Here is a 17,045-nt window from a genome sequence, read left to right on the forward strand (position 1 = left end):
ATATATATATATATATATATATATATATATATATATATATATTGTCACATGCATATCACACACAAATAAAAAATGTATTTCCCTTTAAATAAAATGCAGTTTTCATCTTTTGTTATGTTCCAACTTCATTTCCAACCTCCAGTCCATGCAATGAAACTTCACTGTCTGTAGAGCTATATATACATCCAAGCAGGAATTCTTCATTCAGACCTAGAAGCATTTCAAATGACAGGAAAAACCTGCTTAGAAGCTGCTTTGTTATCTTCAGCAATATCTCACTGACACTGTACTAAAGATCAAAAAATCAAGCTGGAGAAGCATACGTGGCACCCAGGGAAGGGGGTTCAATAATCTCCCACAAAATTTTTTCTTAAGAATTATGTAGGAAAGGGTAACCTTCATATTGGGTTGGTGATACATTCAACTGTTCTGTCCACACTCAGTTCAAATTATTTTATTTTTCAATTTGGACATTCAAAATATCAATCACATTCTAATCTTAGGATATACAAAATTATATAATATAGGCTTCATATTTTTATAATTAAAAATATACTAGAAGAATGAATGGTGTAAAGTCTAATGCAGAAATGGGGGTAGACATAGGGTGAACACTGATGGGGGTGGACACGGGGTGGACACAGGGTGGACATGAGGTGGACACGGGGTAGACCCAGGGTGGACACGAGATGGGGGTTGACACAGGGTGGGCACCTTAGATGTCCTCTTTCAAGCTCACTCACTATAGAACTTTATTCCTTCAAGGTGGCTGGGCCATGAGCTAATATTGCATCCAGGAAGTAGAAGGTAAAGGGTTAAGGACGAAGTTGAATAGAAAGTCTCCAGCTTGGATAAAGTACAGCCACCTTCCTCATCAGTCCATAGGAGAGGGATTTTGAGCAATGTGCACCATCTTATATCTAAAATCATGTGCTGGGTTCTTCTCATGATTCATGTTTCAGGTCACACAGAGGAAATATGTGTGTGTGTGTGTGTGTGTGTGTGTGTGTGTGTGTGTGTGTCTAAATACCATGTTTTCTCCCTTGAGTAAAGTCGGGTTTCATTAAAGCAATAAAACTGTAAGGAAAAGAAAAGGATTAGTATGTCAAAAAAGTCTATTGTTACAGAAAAAACATTTATGCATAGAGCAAACTAAATACTACACAAAAATTCTATCAGTCATACCTATTAAGGAAGTTAGTGAAGGATATTCAGTAACATCCTGCAGCACTGATTTTTCACTTCAAATTGCTCCTTCTTATCGCCACAAACTTTTCATAACTCAGCTTATTTATTTTTAAATTGAGGTAATACCATTTTCCTCACAGGATTATTATGAAGCTGGATATGATAATAAACAAAAAAATGCTTGAATCAGTTCCTGGCATAAATTACGCTCCCCAAAAAAGCTTGCTATTATTAATAAACTAAACGAAAGGGAGATGAACAAATGACCAAGCCATCTCGGATTAACCTAAATTTAGAGGAAATTGGGATTTTTGAATGCCTGGAGTTTTTTTTAGGAAATACTGACATTAAACATTATTTTCCTCATCAATCTCTTAAAATCTATCTTAATGCATTTTGCATATTCTGCACAATGTCAGATAAGCAAGAGAAAAGCATGTTTTTGAAGAGTATTTAATAAAAGCAAAAAATAAGTGAATGAATAATCAAGCAAACAAATAAACAAACAATAAATAAATATGCTCAAAACATGAAAACAGCCAAGCAGGAAAAAACAAAACAACAACAAAAACACCCTACTAAAATTAGTCTTAGGAAATAAGAAAGCAATACATAAACAACAACAAAAAATTTTATCAAAAGAAATAGATGTGTATTATAACAGATAGAGGAACAAATAACGCCAAGTAGTTGAAATGATATAATATATCTTTATAAAAGAAACTATATTGACAGAGGAAGGTGCAAGCCTTTTTTATAAGGATAAACCTGTTTGCAACATCTTATCATTGTGCAATCCCGAGACAGGGCCATAGGAAGAGTACAAATTATTCCTAGAATCACCTGGGCTTGCTCTGTTTCACTTAATGCTGCCAACCAAACAGCCATCATGTGCTCTCAGCACGTGCTTGTATCTGTATTTGCCATAATAAGACAAGAATAAGACGACATACCTTACACAAAACAACATAATAGGTTTTTCTAATTCATATCAGGAAACATGCTTACACAAATGGAGTCCGTTCCTTATCTCATTTCAAATGAGAGTGTCTTTCAATTTTAAAGCATCCTGTCTAGCTAAAAAGGTTCATTCAATATTTAAACAGCATTGACTTTCATCCTAAATACCCTGCAGTTCTAATCTCTGAATCTCCCTCCGCCCTGGGTTTTCAGGAATATATATTGAGAGTACATTCAGGTTAGTTACTCATTTTAAATTTCTCTGTTCTCTCACCTTTTTTTTTTCCCAGATGATCGTCACCCAAATACAAAGGAGAACTGTGTGACGCACTCTGTATGTCAGGAATGGTCATCACCATAACATGCTTTATTTCTAATACAACTTGGCATTTAAGTATATTTTTCTTGAGCACCCTTTAAAGACAAAGAAATATGAATTGCTGTGTCATCATCTAGAAGCCCATAGACCAGTAAAGGGGTGAGTCAAAAAAAAAAAAAAAAAAAAAAAAAAGTACTGACCTACAGAGCATGATGGGAAAGCAAAATAAGTACTAGTAGAATAGGGAATAAAAATTATTCATCCAATGACTATGACAGTTATGAGGATGAAAAGTTTCAATACTCTGTAGTTTAGTGTGGTAACTGGTAACAGGGTGAAAATAAGTAAAAGTCGTCTCTGGAGTTAAGCCATCTAAAATCCTACCTGCGGAAACTTCAGGAAACATACCAGATATCTATGGACAGAGGGTAGGGCTTATTATCTACAGCTTCTTCCTAGAGCAAACAGGTTGTTAGAATACACCATGGAGAAGTCTTCTACATAAGGTTCTGAATATATAATCTGAGTTACAGAAAAGGAAGGATTTTCATCCCAGGTATATCTTGGCAGTTTGGGAAACAGACAAAATATTTTGTTAAATATTCATACATGACTCGAAAGGACATGCGTGATATGTACTCAACTATAAGTGGATATTAGCTATTGTGTATGGGATAACCGTGCTAAAATCCCCAGACGCAACAAAGTCAAATAATAAGGAGAGCCCAAGGGAGGATGGTTGAATCTTTCTCAGAAGGGTAAGTACAATAGATATCAGAGGTGGATTGAGGGGGCAAATTGGGTGGGAGAGTGTATGGGGAGGGGAGTGGTTGGGATTGGGTATAGGGCAGAGAGAACTGAAATTAATAGTGGGCAGAGTGTGGTATCTAAACATCCTTAATCATCAGGGAAATGCAAATCAAAATGACTCTGAGATTTCACCTTCCACACATCAGAATGGGTAAGATTAAAAACTCAAAGGACAGAACATGCTGGCAGGGTTGTAAAGCAAGAGGAACTCCACTGTTGATGGAGTGCAAGCATGTACAACTATGCTGGAATCAATTGAGAGGTTTCTCAGAAGATCTGGAATGGTTCTACTGTAAGACCCAGTTATTGCACTCCTGGGCATATACCCAAATAATGTTCCACCATCCCCCAAGGACACTTGTTCAACTATGTTCAAGGCAGCTTTATTCACAATAACTAGAAACTGGATACAGTCAATGTCTCTCAACTGAATAATAGATACAGAAAATGTGGTATGCTACACAGCCATTAAAAACAAGGACATCGCCGGGCCTGGTGGCGCAGGCCTTTAATCCCAGCACTCGGGAGGCAGAGGCAGGCAGATTTCTGAGTTCGAGGCCAGCCTGGTCTACCAAGTGAGTTCCAGGACAGCCAGAGCTATACAGAGAAACCCTGTCTCGAAAAACCAAAAAAAAAAAAAAAAAAAAACCCAAGGACATCATGAATTTCTAAGGCAAATGGATGGAACTAGAAAATATCCTGAGTGAGGTAACCCAGACCCAAAAGGACATTCATGGTGTGTACTTACTTTTAAGTGGATATTAGCCATAAAGTACAGGATAACCGTGCTATAGTCAAGAGGCTCAAAGAATCCAAATAGTAAGGAAGGCTCAAGGGAGGAGGGTTGAATCTTGCTCAGAAGGAGAAACAAAATGGATCCTAGAGGTCTATGGGAGGAGGGAGCTGGATGGAAGAGGGAATGGGCAGGGGAGCGGCAAGATCATATATAGGGAGAGCAGGGGAGAGAGAAAGGAGATCAGATCAGGTTGGTGTCGGGGGCAATATCTAGGACATGCAGAGATGGGGAGAGGCCCAGATGGGCTATGGGGGAGACTCTAGCTGAGGTTTCTAGCAGTGGGGGATATATATCCTGAAGCAGTCATTTCCTGTAGACAGACAGGACTCCCAGTCAAGGGACAAGTACAGCAACCAACCCACAAAACCTTCACTTAAAATGTCTCATGCCTACTACATATACATGGGCAAAGGGAGAGCAGAGATGGAGGGAATAGCCAACCAATGACTGGCTTAAATTAATGCCTATCCCATGGGCAATAACCAAGCCCCGACATTATTAATGATATTCTTATTCTTGTAGACATAACTGTCCTCTGAGAGGCCCCAACCAGCAGGAAATGGAAACAGATGCATAGACTCAGAGATAAACATTAGATGGAGCTCAGGAGTCTTGAAGAAGTGAAAGAAGGAATGGGAACCTGAAAAAGGCAGAGACTCCACAGGAAGACAAACAAGAGTCAACTAATCTGAGCCCTTGAGGGTTCCCAAAGACTGAACCACCAACCAAAGAGCAAGCATGGGCTAAACCTAGGCTTCTGCCCATATATGTAGCAGATCTGCAGCTTGGTCTTGTTTTGGGCCCCCCAACACCTGGAACATGGACTGACCCTGAATCTCTTGCTTGACTATGGTTCCCATTCCCCTAACTGGGCTACCTTGTCTTGCCTCCTGAAAGAGAATGTTCCTAATCCTGCAGTGAATGATGTGTCAGGGGAGTATGGATGGGGGGTGAGGGGTGTGGGTGATACGGGGGGGGGGGAGGAAGGAGGGCTTCCCCTCGTGAGAGAAGAGAAGGGGTTAATGAAGGGAGGTTCTGTATGAGTGGGTACTGGGAGGATGGGGTAGCTGAAATTGGGATGAAACTGAGTTAATAAACAAACTTTAAAAATAGGTATAAAGAAAAATAATCATGTATTTTTTAATGTACTTGGATGCCAGCCACTCCCCTATTCCCTACTCTTCATGTCCCCTTCCCTGCGCCCACCTGACAACTTTTTACATTTTTACCCTCATGTACTCTTTTTGTTGTTGTTGTTTTGGTTTGTTTTGGTTTTGTGGCTTTTCAATAGAAATAATAATACCTGAGTCCATTTGGTTCTGGTTTTGTCCGTATTGGTGTGGAGCATCTAATTGAGTATGGGAGGTCTGTAAAGGGCCCTCTCTCACAAGCTATTAAATGTTAGTAGCACTGCAAACAGAGGTAGAATTTCACAATATGTTTCCCAGTTCATCCTAAGATTTTAGCCAGGTTGATCTTCTGCAAGTCTTCTATGTTGTCCTAGCCACTGCTGGTTCATGTGTGCAAAGAAAATGTCATAATCAGAAAATATCATTTAGCTGCAAACATGCACCCATCTGACTCATACATCTTTTCTCTGGTTTTTCTTTCTGTGATGTTACCTGAGGCTCAGAGAGAGAGAGGGATGAGATAAGAGATGTTTGCTCAATTGTCTGAGAGCAACGTTGTCTTCCATTATCTCTCTACATGTACCAGTTATTGATACCTGTTAATTTACATTTGCAACAAAAAGAAGCATCCCTGACGTTAATTATTTTTATAAAAGAACTTCCTGAGATATTTTGGAATGACATACCTGTTTATTGGAAAATATTCCTTTTACCTCTCATGCATACTATAATTTATATGTTATTTGATTTTGTTTTCTTTTAATATCTTATTAAATATGCTTAAATAATTCTATTTTCTAATTACATAGTTTCAGGTTATACCAATGAAATCAATTTATTAGTCAGATACGTTACAATCTTCATAGAGTTGATACAAATTTAATTTGGAATTTAGAATCAATAATTGGAATAGGACCAATTGAAAATTTTGTTTTGTTTATAATTTATACCTGAACTATGTTTAACTAACATGAGTGTACAATCATTAGGGATAAAAGACAGGAGAGATTTTTCTTTCATCAACATGGATAAGCTACCTTCTTGTAAACCTCCACCTTTTCTGAGACATTAATTATTTAGATATCTATTACCAGATTTGTTTGGTCCATCATAATAATCATAGAAATGAAAACATGCATCACCTATTCTTGAATCTATTGTCTTTTACTTAACCTTCAACAATATGAGGTTCTACCTTATTGCATAATACTATAATTTATTCATATGGGCTTATTAAGTAATACCCAATTGGATGAGAATATCACTTTCTATTGATAGAAGTCTATTCTTCTATTGATGGATTCTTCAGTTATTTCCAATTTCTGAGATAGCTAATAGGAATAAGAGATTGAATTGATCTATAGTTTAGTGTTGTTTTCTATGGCAAAATAGATCAAGTTTATAGACAACTTTGAAATAAGTGTGCAATAAGAAATCTTTCAGATAAATCATAACACGATTGAGGATTTGTAGCAATCTATAGTTTACCGTGGTTATTGGATGGCAGAAAAAGACATAGTTTATCTACATTCAAGTGCAAATATAACATTCAGCATCTTTGTTTGGAGAACGGAAAAAGAAATTTTTTTCCTATAAATCTTGCATAATCGTATGTGTGGAGATTTTACGAATCAGGTTAAGAGTCTAGGCACAGAAGTTATAATTCTCTTAAATGTAACATTTTCCTAAAACAGGTAAGTTGTTAGATTGCAACATTTAGAGGCCTTTTACATAAGGCTCTGAACATATCACCTTAGTTACAGAGGAGGAAGCCTGTCTCCTTCCAGGAACTATGTTAATAATGTATATCATTGAAGAAGTTAGAATAAACTCTTTGTACGTTTTCCAGTACACACAAATTTTTAGTTTTTCTCCCTTAAAAGTGAGATATGAATGTTCTTCCTAAGGCGGATTTCTGTTTGACCTTGGAATAAAGTGCAAAAAAATGCTGTGGGAAAAGTCCAGCTTTTTAACAAGAGAATTAGCAGAGTAATTTTACTCTGTTCTGCATGCCAGTGGATGCTTTTTAGTGGATGAGAATAGAATTACTGCTCTTTTGATTAGTTATAACTTTCGATTAATTAAGTTGATCAGTTTTTAAAGGATTGTTACCTATTTTTCCACCTTATTTTGCATGATAGTTAACATTTGTGGGTGGTGATTTGAGATTAGTTTGAGGGGCTTTGTTTTTGTTTTGTTTGGCTGGAGATTAAACACAGGAAGGACGTTGTACAAATTGAACGTGACCTGTCATTGAGCTGTATGTCCACCCCTTAATTCAGGATAATTTTACATGGCTGTCAAAAACATAAATGTACTTATGTATGTTATGTATGTGTGTTTTGATTGTGGCCCCTTCTGTAATGCTTACACTCTTAATACATTTTAAACTATGTGTTATGTCCTTCATGTTTTGGTTTTGGTCAGTGAAACCCAACAGGGAAAGTGTGAGTCTGAACAAGAGACATGATACACAAACACACAAGATACAAAAAACCTCCAATCAGGTGGGCTGGTTTTGTTTTCTTTTGTTTTGTTGTTTTTTGGTTTTTTTGTTTGTTTGTTTGTTTTCTCTTCTGTAGCACACCTACGAGGTAGCTATCAACCAAACCCTGCAGCACATGTTTTGCATGCATAACACAGAGGAAAGGAGTTAGCCAGTCTCTCCAAATGTCTGCTAACAAGCACTAGCAAGTGGTAAACGCCAGAGAAGAGAAAGCTGCAGTTGTTAGATTTACACACTCTGATTAATGACTCTTAAAACACTCCTACTTCTGCACACTGAGCAGAAGTGGGCTTTGCTCTACCTCTGAGCCTCAGTCCTGGGGTGGTACGGGTCAGCTTTGCCCCTCTCACAGGTCTGAGGCACTAGGAACTTGACTTGGCCATGCCATGTCAAACAATGCACACTCACATGACTTCATATGCTCCTTACAGATTCACTCAAAGCTTCCTCTGCTCCCCACAACTCATTATCTTCATAATGTCCTTAGATAAAAAATTAATTTGCGTTTTTTTATAAATTATTTATTTATCATGTCTTCATATTTTTTCCTACTGGTATTTGATTTAGTTCTATTGGGTTTATATATACATTTGTACAGAACATATATTTAGAAAGGTTGAAGCTTTGAATCCATCATTACTGACTTAGACTTTCTTTTAATTTCCATTAATTTTGCTAGCTCTGACTTATAGTTTATCTACATGCAAGCCTTAACGATTTGTTAAATGTATTACTGAGGTTCTGAAAAGTATCCTGTGACCTTGGACGACAAGTACTTTCTGAAGTTATATAAGGTTGTATTGTATAATTTCCAACAAAGTCAAGCTGATTTGACAACTTTTTAATACAGCTGCAGACAAAAGTTGGAGAATATTTTTTAAACAACACATGAAAATGAATTTGTTTGCTAACTAGAAGGAATTTACAAACAATATCGCCTCATATATTTTCTGTGTGTATTTTATAGGCAATTTTTACTTCTTCCCTTCTCCTTGCTTTAGAATTACACTAAGTAATATGTTTATTTCCTTTTACCTCATATTGTTAATAAGGATATGTTTTGTATGCTCAATGCACTTGTTTAAACTGTATGAAGAAACTGAATCTATATTTCCTTTAGTTGCAGAGAACTTAATCAGAATATTAGAAAAATAATAAACATTATATATAACAAAAATACAGCTGCAGATATGTTTTACAATTTTATGTATATGTTTTGTCTGCATGTATTTATGTGTAGCCCATGTGTGCCTGGTGCTAGCAGAGATGAGAAAAAGCAGTTGGTTCCACTAGAACTAAATTTATGGGTTGTTTTGAGTTAATCCAGTGACTTGTAGGAACTGAACACAGGTCCTCTGCAAAAACAACATTTTTTCCTAACCACTGAGCAATCCCCCCATGCAGGATCATTTGTTTTGATCTGCATGCTTTATACCTTACAAGGAAGATGGACTATGGTCTCCAATTATGATCGCATATGTTTCTATTTTTTTATATTAACATTGATTTCTTTTACTTGAAATACTGTTACAAGCACATACATTGAGAATTGTTCTATATCCTGACTACATGGTCATTTTAACACTTAAAAATATCTCTCTTTTCTCTAATAATAGATATTAAGCTTGATTTATAGTTCGTTTAAAATCATATAGCTGAACAAATTCTGAGTAACATTCATGCATTTACCCTAAATTTATATTTGTACCGATAATGATTATTAGTATGTTTATAGTTACAATTCTCACATTTTTCTGTTTTATCTCACATTATTTTGGCAGGTTGTTCTAGGGAACACAGGATGTATTTTAATTTATCAAAAGGATTCCTTTAAGGATCATCACAGGCAAGAGTAATCTTAGAGGTTGTGCTAGCTCTGTGTGTTCCTTTCATATGTTATTTGCTTCCCCATATGCTGCATATCACAAAGCTCATTGTATCCTAGTGATGCTGAAAGCCACACAACACATTGCATCCTCCCAGGCAAGAGAGCATCCCTTCTGTCAGGGTGCTGCTCGGGAGAGAGAGAAATTTAATATTTGGTTGTATTCTACATGTGCTTTAGTGAAACTTCAGTTAGATTGCCTTCACCATTAAATTTTAACCTTAAAACTCAGGATAAACTAAGTAATTATTTTTCTTAGTAAGTATGTATGCATTATGTTTAAGACACAAAAATAAAATTCCTCAAATTCCCCAAAGTTTTATCTGATGACCAGAGGAAGGGAGACACAAGAATATGCTTATGTTTATTGGAAATTTTGTTTCCTATGTTGTCAATCCATTTACAGATAACATAGTTTCAATGACAGTCGTGGCTTGTTTCGTCAAATGTCTTTGTTCAGAAAAAATGAATATGTGTAAGCAAGTATTAGTAGGATGCCTTAAAACTTAAGGCAGATGTTTTCTAACTTACCTTTCATAATCTGTTCATTTCAGGATTCAGTGAGGATCTACTCAGACCATGACTACCTGAGGCTCCTGTCAAAGAATGGCAGCACCCTAGTGTTGCTGTCTTCATCTACTTCGCAGTTCCCCACAGGGAATGTGCCAAGTACTCAGATATCAGAGAAGGCAGGTGGCACACTCATGTGACAAACCAGCAAATATGCCAAGTGTCTCCTGGTCCAAAGTTACATAAACATTAAGGAGTGCTGACAGAAGGAGATGATCAATTACTAAGCTTCCTACCAACAGTACAGTGAGCTTGAGAATACTGTCCTGCACAAGTCCTCATGCATGTTTACAGAGCTTTTCCATGATCCAGTTGCCTTTGAGCAACTGATCCTCATCAATGTTTCTGTTCCTTTCCACTCAAAACTCCTTCCTCCAGTAACCTCAGTGAACACTGTGAAAGACTAAGATGGACCTTAATGCTTTTGTGACTTTGATTTATTGTCATTTCTCTATTTGAGGTGATATAGCTCTGCTCACATCTTGCTGTGAATGCTGTCACACAGAATGTGATAGTTTATATTTGGTTCCAGAATAAACTATCTCTTACCCCACTGGACAAAAGGGACTGTGTCTTGAGTTAATGTCAGTTACAACTTTGATACTTCAAAATTTGAAATTTGCCTTAATTGAATAAGCTGGAAAAAAGGGAACTATGTCAACTTCTTAGTTAATAAATGGTTACATCTGCTTACTTATTACCACTAAACACACACATGGCAGCAGACAAAGGAGACTCTGAATAGCTTTTTGGAACATTAAATCCAGAACAGCTCTATGGTTCAAACCTTCCCAGAAGAGAAAAATGTTAAATTTGCAAAATGTATTTTTAAACTAAGGCATGTCCTAGAGTCCCTGAAACCACTGGGAGTCTCATGAAAGGTTCATGTCAGGTATCAGACTTTTGGACAGATATACTTGATGATCATTTCACCTAGCAAGCAGCCTTCCTATGAGGAAAAAAAAAAACTGATTTCCTTCATAATTTTTATTATATATTTCCAAACTTCTCTAGAAATATCACTGGCTCAGAAACTGTGACCGTGATTGGTACCATGGGAATTCATATCTCCTGAAGGCCTTCGGTTTTCACTGGATATTAGAACAAAAACTGGGTTTAGCATATTAATGCTCTTGTATGTAGTTTCCCATAAAGCAGCCATACATTATTGTCTAGGCACATTTAGCAAATAAAGTTTAAAATAATTGTAAGTAGTGATAATTCTTAATGATTAGCATTTTAGTAATAACATGAATACCCAATGAAGTTCTAACAAATAAAAACATACCATCAAGGGGAATTGGTTTTGTCAGGATTTGATCCACTAAAAAGAGAATTATTTTAAAACAAGTGTTCACCTCATTTTCTTTTGTATTAAGAAGTATTATAGGAATGTATGTATTAAAATTAAGAATTTGGGTAAAATCTTTTTACTAAAATATAGCTAGACTTCAAAATATTTAAATGCATATCTTAACATACATGCTCTGAGTATTTGTCAACTCTTTTAACTGCTATGTATTTAAAAATGAGTTAACTTGTAAAGTGTAACTACTGACTTTTTGATAATGACATGCCTTGAATTGGGACTATGCTATTCATGATGATTCTGAAACGCTTCTTGACTACGTCGAGTTTTAAAACAACTAGAGAAACAGATGTCAGACATCCAGTGTTGCTAATCTCAATCAGAGAGCATTTTTAGTTTAACTATTCCTCCTCTCAGACTGTAATAAATTTGCTTTCACATGCATTTCTGGTCACAAGAACTACAGCCCCTGAAAATGCGAAGCAAGCTGAGATTTGCAAATGCCCCAGACTTTGTGATTCCAGGAACGTTTCTGTCTAGCCGAAAAGAAAGAATTTAGGTGTTAATTAGGAATGCGCTTAGACAGTTCTCTAAGTTTCAAGAAGACACACTTTATTTTAAAAGTTTTAGCTGAATTGATCAAGTACACACAGTGTTGTTAACAGTCTAAGGAAAAAAAAAATGGTAGGAACTTTCTTTGTCTACTTTCTTTTCAGTTTTAAGAAAAAAATAGTTCCTGAAAAGGGAAGGCATTCTCTGCTGCACTTATTGACATCTATCTTCCACCTATCATGTGAGCAATGCAGATCCCTAGGTTGAGGAGATGGCTCAGCAGACAAACATACTTGCTGTTCAAACATGGGGATCAAATACTTTTGGATACCTTGATCCTAGACAAAGCTCAGAATTTATGTCCTGCATCAATAGCTCCAGAATTTGGGTTCAAGACAGGGGGATCCCTAAGACTTGTTGGACAGTCAGTCTAAATGAGATACAAGCTTCCAATTTATTCTGTGACTCATTCTCAATTAGAATTAAAAAAATGGGGGAAATTGGGAAAGACACTCCAGGTTGACGTGCTCGTGAATCCATGTGTGCTCATGTACTTGTGCCACTTTAGCGTTGAGCCTAGGAGACAGAAAGGGTGGGTTGGGGAGCAGGACACGGGGAGGGTATAGGGGACTAGGGAAGGGGATAGTCACATAGAGAATGGGCTCCCGAAGAGCAGTTATCACAATGGCCTTTCTAGAAGCCAGACTTACAGAACCCTGGCTCTGGGTTCCATGTTATGTCTCAGACCTGGAAATAGGAGAAGACGAGACTGAAGCAGAAGGGAGGCTCCTAGGCACCGCGCCATTTACCAGTGGCCCTGACTAGCCCCTTTCTTTCCTCGTGCCCCACTCATTTCTGCTTTCTATGCTCGTAGAAAGCTGTATTTCCTAGGATCTAACCCAGCTCTTCAGGAGCCCCAACCTCTCTCCTCTTTCTTTAGCTCCTACCTTGAAACTCAAGTCCTTTCTTTCTTTAACACTTCATCTCTAAATCTTCACATGTCATTCTTCAAAGTTGTGAAGATAGGAACCCAGAAGCCACCAGCACAGGACATATTTAGTTTCCTAAAATTGTCAAGAACCTTAACCCACCCAAGCAAAGCTGGCAGCAAGCTAAGAAAGAGCCAGTGAGTCTACAATACATGCCAAGTATTCGCCACATCACGGTAAGCATTGGATTTCAGCATTTCAATGTCTTCATTCTCTAATAAAACATATTAATAACTAATGACTACCACTTAAAATATTGTTTTATCTGTATCAAACAAACAAACAACAGCTAACAGGAGTATATACCTTTAAGCCTTTCAATAGTATTGAAATACTAATCTGGATAGAAACATCTTATTAGGACAGATCTGTCTGTGATATCTACATGACGCAAGAATCTAAACCAATAATTCTGTGTCCTTTGAAGAGCTTCCATATTTGCTTTGCTTATTATTATGTGTGATTACTTAAAACCTTGTATAACATGCAAGAATCAAAAAGTAGCCATCATGCAGATCATGACTGTTGCATCAGCTGCCTTTAGAGGGAGGACATACCATGCACTTAAAATATCATTTAATATTTAACAAAATTTTCTTCACCTTTCTGCCCTGACCTCTTGTCAAAAGCCACATGTGTCTTGCTATTTTCAGAACACATGTTTAACAATGGGGTAATCTAATTGTGTGATTTGGTTGTCGCCATCTGTGGCAGGCCAATTAGTGAGCAGTCTAGAATCCAGTTGGAGCACTTTTGAGGCACAGTTTATTTATAACATGGTATTTATGGGGGAACTCAGTAGTAAAACTCGGTCTCGTAAAGGACCAAAGTTGCTGTTTCTGCACTTCACAGTGTATCGCACATAAAGGCTGCTTCATCAATCATGCCACCCTCAGCAGAAAGACTTGAATTTTCAAGATAATTTATTTTTCCTTATTTCTATTAGTAAAGTGGTAGTCACCAACACTGCCACATAAAGCAGCTCAGTTTATTTTCATACAAAATTACATAGTGAATTGGATACCCAAGTATATTATTTTATAAGAACCCCTAAGGTCAGTATTCTAGATAAAAGAAGAATTCTAAATCACTTTATCATAATCTTGATCTAATGATATGCAAAGATTCTATCTTCCAATATAATGAGAGAATGAAACAGACTCGGACCAGTAAAGAAATTAAGCAGAGCCATGGCCACTTACTAATAAAAACAAGTCGTGCTATTATAAATATTACTTTATCACTCCACATGGTAGATTTCTTTCAGTACGTACCCTGAGCCAAATTCTCTCTGTGTAGATAGCTGTTAGGTATCAGTCTAGCCTGATATTAGTATACATTAAGAGAACTCATTGCCTAGCTTGAAAAGTGAATGAAATTACAAACAACGAATGTCATTGTTTACTAGGATGGCAAAGATTGCATGTTCCATTTTCCTTGCTAGACACCAGAGATGCCAGAAGGGGGTTTTGTTAGCAGTTTGCTCTCTCCTGAATGTGCAAGCCTGCTTAGAGATTTGTGACATGAGGACTGAACCTGACAGGAGGTATCCAGGTATTTATTAGGCTAAGGTTTGACTAGTTCACCCCCCTCTGTACACCACACCCAAGTTCCTACAACAGGTCTTTAAATACCATTGATGTCAGCATTGTGCTAGTAACTTGTTTCCTGGGACCAGCTTTGCCATGCAGCACTTCCGTTCTCTCCCACTTCCACAGTCCCCACCTATGACGCTATAACATTTCTCAACAAAACTCACCCTCTTTACTTCTTGAATTTCATTTTTAAATTTACCAGGGAAGAACTAGATAGTTTCTGTTTTAGGGCAGCTTGGTGACCATCAAGTTTTTAGCCCTGTCTTCTAAGAAAGACTCTGTTGTCCTCAAATACACGCTTGTGTTACCATATTGATATCACATTTCTACATTGTGTGTGTGTGTGTGTGTGTGTGTGTGTGTGTGTGTGTGTGTGTTTGAGGGACAGAAAGAAAGATAGGTAGATGATAGATAGATAGATAGATAGATAGATAGATAGATAGATAGATAGATAGATAGAGACAGAGAAGTTCTCTAGAATTAACAAGTGGGATAAATGCACAATAATGCACAGACACAACCACAAACACTAATGACATTCAATCACAATGTAAAAACCTCAATAGAAAGTTTCTGCAGGTTAGAAGTAATAAGTAATTTTTGCATCTAAAACTTCAAATAGAATTATTTTGTACTTTGCACTTAAAAATCATATCTGTTGATTGTTGAGTTTATTAGTACTTAACACACCTACAAATTATTAATGCTTGGTACCAAGGAGAATTTGGTCCTTCTTGAGAAACTGAAATAAGGAGAAGGGAGAAAATTAGTAAACATTATCAGCCTATAAATGGATATACTTACTATGGATCTGTCAGTAATTTAACTCGAAACAAATCTAACCAGCAAACACCATGAGTCATAAAGATGTCTTGTCTGTGTTTTTGTTAATTTGTCTGAATGGTATTTCTCCATAGGTGCTCAGCCATAAACAGCCATGGTTCCCTGCTTTCCCCATAGCCCCAACCTCCAAGCTGTGCTTATATCTATCAAATGGCCACCTTCTCATTATGTCATTATGGTTATATTTCCAATTGGTGCAAAATGGCTCCGTTGTAACAAGAAACCACATGGAGATTTTTCAGGACAATTTCTTTTGCTTTCATGTAGCCAACTTCGAAAAGCAAATCAGCAAATGTCTTGTATCTCAGATCCATAAAGCAAAGTGTGGAAGCTCAAATTGTGAGCTCAATTCTCATCATATGACTGACTTGACAAAGTTATTTGCAAACTCCTGGCTGAAGCAAGATGAATGAGTGTATGGGTGTTGGTCCAACGTGAAATGGTTCCTAAGTCACTTGCTAGCTGGAGATGATAAATATGCCTTTTTGATGGACACAGCCCACATTTCTAACTGCTATGTTATGCAATTGTCGATTACATGTCATCAAGCATGATTCTGAAGGCCAAGAGTGTAATATTTCATGGAAGCCAGTCCAGAAACTAATTTAAAAGTCAATAACTACCACTCTGAAAACTGTTTTGACCCATTTTTCAAAATGAATGGAATATACTTGACTTATCTTCACTGATCCATTTTTAAATCCTAATTTTGTAGATTCAGTAGATTATAAAATGTATTTATCAATTTGGGGAGAGAACATTTTTTTTTCCCGTTTAGAGACTGCTAAATTGGTAAAGAGAACTAAAGAAACAAAAGCCACTTTAAGATCCCCCAGGGCTGGCTTTCCCAGAGGACAAATGCTCTCCTTTAGTGATTCTGTTTCTGTTTGATCAAAGCCTAAGCTAGCTAGCCTGTAAGGACACAGGCTGATCCACTTAGTACTCCCATGGAGCCTGTATTTTAGAGATAACAGGTAGGTTAAAAAGCAACCCAGGCACTTGGAAATAGACAATGACTGCTTAAAAAGAAACGTTTCTACACTTAAACTAGTAGAATATCTGACAATACTAATCTAGAGTTGGTGGTGTTTTGCAAAACTATTAAACGAAATACAATTGAATCCCAGTCTTTCTAAAAATAAATGCATGTGAAGAAATATTATCATTAAAAACTTCCTGTAATTAAATTAAAATCATAAGACACAGACTAAAAGTTTTCTGCTCTTTTGCAACCAGTCATTTCAGTCTGTGAATTTGACTCTAGGAAAGGGTTTTCTATTAATACCAGGGCAGGTTTACAGTGCATGAAAATTCATTTCTCTTACATAAGCTAGGAAGGCTCAAATTACATTCCTCTTCAGATACAATTTTCAGTAAAAATTTTGCAAAACCATCTCATCCAGTTACAGATAGTGAACATTTTATCAAGAATCATATTTTATAATTCATTAGGCACAATAATTTTTTCTTTGACATTATTTTCCTTGTACAAACAAATTACATGGTAACTACTATAAATCCATACTGGCACACTGAATCTCACACTTATCCACACATGGCACAAATACACACACACACACACACACACACACA

The 17,045-nt window shown here is 36.8% G+C and overlaps 1 protein-coding gene and 1 long non-coding RNA gene across 10 annotated transcripts in view; both read right to left on the reverse strand.

Moving 5' to 3' along the window:
* LOC115065097 overlaps positions 1–4,174 on the reverse strand; it is a 20,222-nt gene extending 16,048 nt beyond the window's left edge. The window contains exons 1-3 of the long non-coding RNA XR_003844900.1: positions 4,026–4,174; positions 2,423–2,562; positions 1,186–1,341 (exon numbers count right to left, since the gene is read on the reverse strand). This is a non-coding gene — a long non-coding RNA (uncharacterized LOC115065097). The remainder of the gene's footprint in view (positions 1–1,185; positions 1,342–2,422; positions 2,563–4,025) is intronic.
* Positions 1–17,045, reverse strand: part of Robo2 (roundabout guidance receptor 2) — a 1,496,637-nt gene that overhangs the window by 1,117,320 nt on the left and 362,272 nt on the right. The gene's annotated exons all lie outside the window — the stretch shown is intronic.

The sequence above is a fragment of the Mus pahari genome, chromosome 12 (assembly GCF_900095145.1).
Source record: "Mus pahari chromosome 12, PAHARI_EIJ_v1.1, whole genome shotgun sequence".
Lineage (NCBI taxonomy): Eukaryota > Metazoa > Chordata > Mammalia > Rodentia > Muridae > Mus > Mus pahari.